Here is a 4,804-nt window from a genome sequence, read left to right as displayed (position 1 = left end):
TGTAACCCTTTATGATCTTAGATAACTTTATCCTTGATAAAGACCTAAAAACAAGGTCGAAACGTTGGATGAATTATCCTTTTGCACAAATAAAGAATTTTCAGCATTCCAAGAGTTCCTTTCTTACGTTATTGATCACTATAGTGTGCCAGAGCTATTTCTATTGAATTGACTCTTATTTTTTCTGAGCACCTGCTATATACACAGTGACCCAGACATATTCAAGTTTCATTCAGAAGGCAGAGGGAAGCCGTAGCAGCTGAGCCTATATCTTGGCTTGTGAGCATTAGAACAGGCCGGCGATTACAGGGTAACATGAAAAATGTCCAGCTTGCATTATGACTAGAACATGACAATATCCTTTTAAGTACTAACCTATGATGCGTTCCTAAGCAGTTGATGTTATATGTTCTACATTTCATTTTCTGCATACTTTACAAGTAGTAGAATTTGCTTTGATATAGGCAACTGGATTTTCACAATGAAAAGGCAAAGGATAACGCCCGAAAAAGACGCCATACATTATGTCAGTGCCATCACTGACAAACCTGGATTGACCATGAAATACATCAATCCCCTTAAAGGTGAGTTAAAACAAGTTTTAACTAAATTGCCTTAATATTGTCATGCATTAGAATGACTGTCTTAGGTAATGATAAATATTTTCTACAGGAAGAGGAGTGTTTGCTGAAACTGAAATCGAAAAAGGGAGTTTTGTTGCAGAATATCGAGGCGAGCTCACGTATGCACTTACGATGGTAGACAACTACTCGAGATTTATGGTTGTGGTACAAGTCAAAGATCTAATGGCCCATACTGCAGCGAAGGTCTTCCAAGCACACTTATGCAGACCTCATGGCTACTCAGAGAGAGTCCTCACAGATCAAGGCACAGCCTTTGAAGCGGAAATCTTCAAGGACTTCTGCAGCTTTTACCGATGCAGGAAGATGCGCACTACACCCTACCATGCTCAAACCAATGGTTATCAACCTGCTCAGGACTTTACCCCATATTCCAGATGTGGCCTTACAAGTGATTTATAGAGGGGTAACAATACGTTGGGATCACCGGATCTAATCTCCCTTTTTATACACCCTAAAATCTTGTTTGCTTTAGAATAAACAATAACATCATAAAGGTATAGCAGTACCGTTTCAAAGTTTCGGTGTCCCAAGCAGCATTCCATCAGCCTCTGGAAGGTTCCTGGCAAATTGCACAGCTCGAAGGGCATGCTTTTGAACTCGCAGAGACCCATCGGGGTGGCAAAGGCGGTCTTCTCCCGGTCTGCCTCAGCAACGGACACTTGCCAATAGCGACTAGTGAGATCAAGGGTAGAAAAATAATTTGCAGTTCTCAATGCAGCTAGCTATTCCTCAATACAGGGGAGTGGTGCTGTCCTTCTTCTTTAACAGGACCAACGGAGCTGCCCAGAGGCTACAACTGTCACGGATAACCCCAGCCTCCTTCATGTTGCTCAACATGTCCTTGGTACACTGGTAATGTGCAGGTAGTTTTGGCTTATATCTCTCTTTGATGGGTGGGTGTGCACTTGTGGGGATGTAGTGTTTGACCCCTTTTATTCTTCAAAAGTCTAGCGGATGTTTGCTGAAGACTTGCTCGTATTCTTGCACTAGCCTGTAGACCCCCTTCTTGTGATGTGAAGGTGTGGAGTCAGTGCCTACGTGTAATTCCTTACACCACTCCTCTGGCTGACTTGGTGAGCTGTCACTGAATGGGTGGGCTGAAGCAATGGTGGATGCTGCTGTTTGGATAGCATGTGTATCTACTGAGAACAGCTTATCAATGGTGGCAAATCGGAGCAGCTTAATCTCTTGCTCTCCGCAGTTCAACACTCTCATGGGCACTCTTCCCTTCCATATTAATGAATAAAACTATGATGTAAATAGCATATAGATACCCCACAAATGCAGATAAAAGTAGGTTATGGGAAAAGGGGGAAGAGAGAAACAGGAAAATAGTGGAATAAAGTATACCTTCCAGGTGGGAGAGGAAATGGCAGCACAGCCAGTGGAGGTGAAGCAAGGGGAGCCTGCAACTAAAGAGTTGAGAGCGTTATCACATGGTGACTGAGCCTGATTGTAACGGGAGCATAGAGGTGCCGATCCTGTCTTACCTGCGTTGGTGTAGAAGTGGGTGTCCTGTGGTGGAGTCAGCTATGTGCAGTGGTGGCCGTGGGTTCTTTTATGTGCGACCGTAGTAATAGCTGCGCCCACTTCCTGTATGGGAGTGGAATGCAGTGAGGGTAATGGAACGCACGCCTGCACATTTGTGTTTAACGTCGCGCATGTGCAGAACGGAGAAAAGGCTGCGCTCACTTCCTAATGAAAGGGAGTGAGACGCATCTGGGAAGGGAAGGGAAAAGATTAGGGTTTGGGGATGATGAAAGGGCTTTCTACGGGCAAGGATGGCAAAGGGTGGCAGTGACGGAAAGTCAGGCAGCCTGTCCTGTCCTGTCCTGTCCGTCCGTCTTTTTGTATCATGAATTGGAAAGACTGCAAGGGGGAGGGGAGGTGCTTGTGTCCAAAAGGAGGAGTTATTCAGATTCATTGCAGTGGGCGGCGGCTGCAAAAAGCACCATTCTTCTTGTTTTTGCTCTGCAAAACAGCCTTTTCAAGGGTTGGCTTGGGTGACAAAATGTCTTCTGTAGGCGTGGGTTTGTCTCCCTCTCCCTAAGATGTGTCCGGTATAGGCCAGGGTGCCACTCAAGGCCGTAACCAATTCGGGTTATAGCTTCTCGGCCTTTTGGCTAAGATCAAGTGTAGTTTCGGAGGACGCTACCTTGGTCGGTACTGGAAGGTGCCTGGGATTGCACGTCTGCCGGCCTTGAGGAAGTGTGTGCGCCTTCTGGTGACACATAGCCCTCTTGTGCCTGGACGGTTCCCAGGCAACGGGAGGCGATCACCTTTGTTATTTTGAAGTCCTACTGATAAACAGAAAAAAAAAAAAATTAAATCTGTTCTTATCAGTTTAATATCTGATACGTCCCCTCTCTGGGGACCATATATTAAATGGATTTTTAGAACAAGGAGATGGAAAAAATCTTGCTCTGTCCACTCCACGCATTGACCTGGTATTGCAGTACCTCCAGGACCGGTGCACCCCTTCTTAACCCAGTTTCCAAAAGCAGAACTCAATTCACCTGATTCAAATGAGCCCCATTAGTGAATTGAAAGAAAGCAAAAACTTTATATGTACCTCAATTTGGCCAATTCACTTTTCACACTTTCACCCTTTTTTTATCTTTCACACCTTTTACTTGCTTTATTGATGCAAAAAGCTGTGCCAAATAGCAAACTCATCTCCACTCAACTTGACCAACTCTGCTATGTCCCGTGCAGTATCTTATTCTCAGTCTTATCTAGATCATTTGCAATTGAATAGAATAGATCCCTTTTGGCTGCTTATGACTGTGTAAAATATGTAGTTTTACTGGGCTGGGATGAGAGAATCCATTGAAGCATGGTGTAGGGATTGTGGTTCCTGTGTGCTAAGAAAAGAGGCTGGCACCAGCCAGAAAGCCCCATTGCAGCCAATAATCACTTAATAACTTTTTCAACTTGTCATCATATGGGAGGCCTTCCATTCCTTGTAGTAGTCTAGTTGCCCACCTTTGAACTGACTCTAACTTCTGAATGTCCTTTTTAAAATGTGGAGCCCAAAACTGGTTCCCATATTCCAGATGTAGCCTTACAAGTGATTTATAGAGGTGTAACAATACGTTGGGATCACGGGATCTAATCTCCCTTTTTATACACCCTAAAATCTTGTCCCAAGCAGCATTCCATCAGCCTCTGGAAGGTTCCTGGCGCATTGCACAGCTCGAAGGGCATGCTTTTGAACTCGCAGAGACCCATAGGGGTGGCGAAGGCGGTCTTCTCCCGGTCTGCCTCAGCAACGGACACTTGCCAATAGTGACTAGTGAGATCAAGGGTAGAAAAATAATTTGCAGTTCTCAATGCAGCTAGCGATTCCTCAATACGGGGAGTGGTGCCGTCCTTCTTTTTTAACAGGATCAACAGAGCTGCCCAAAGGCTACAACTGTCACGGATAACCCCAGCCGCCTTCATGTTGCTCAACATGTCCTTGGTACACTGGCAATGTGAAGGTGGTATTGGCTTATAGCTCTCTTTGATGGGTGGGTGTGCACCTGTGGGGATGTGGTGTTCGACCCCTTTTATTCCCCCAAAATCTAGCGGGCTTCCCACCGGTAACCCGCTCCCCAGCTTGGATGGATGCTGAGGGAGCCCCTTTTGCCCGCAGGCTCTGGCCCTGGGAACTGTAGCCTTGGCGGTGACTGTGCTTCCCTCTACGGTGTGAGCTGTTGCCTTCAATCGGGTCTTGACTGCTGGGAAACCCTGGAGGTTCCTGTCGCTAACGGATTTGACCGGTTTTACGGCGACTCCTAGCCTGGTCGGGGTCCGTAGGCCCTGCCGGATGGTGCTGGCTTCTCTTCACTCCCCGATCTGGTACCGGCGGGCCACCGCCCATCCCCGGTCCGTACGGTTCACTCCAATCAGCCTCTCCTGCAGAAGGTCACCACCGTCTGCCAACCTTGCTGAGTGCCCGGGCCACACACCCGGACACGGTCAGTCTCCTCTCCTCTTCACTTCTCTAACTCCAAAACTGATCTCTAATCTGACTCCTTTTCCCGCCTCCAGGACTGTGAACTCCTCGGTGGGTGGGATCAACCGCCTGGCCCACCCCCTGGTGTGGACATCAGCCCCTGGAGGAAGGCAACTAGGATTTGTGTTTAGCTTCGGTGTGCCTAGCCGGAGTGTAGAGT

General features: G+C 47.0%; 1 pseudogene; it reads left to right on the top strand.

Annotated features, from left to right (window-relative positions):
* Positions 1-2,918: 2,918 nt before the first annotated feature.
* Positions 2,919-3,125, top strand: LOC142286613 (U2 spliceosomal RNA; annotated as a pseudogene).
* Positions 3,126-4,804: the final 1,679 nt, after the last annotated feature.

Source organism: Anomaloglossus baeobatrachus, unplaced genomic scaffold (assembly GCF_048569485.1).
Source record: "Anomaloglossus baeobatrachus isolate aAnoBae1 unplaced genomic scaffold, aAnoBae1.hap1 Scaffold_67, whole genome shotgun sequence".
NCBI classification, from domain to species: Eukaryota; Metazoa; Chordata; class Amphibia; order Anura; family Aromobatidae; genus Anomaloglossus; species Anomaloglossus baeobatrachus.
This window is presented reverse-complemented; position numbering and strand designations above follow the sequence as displayed.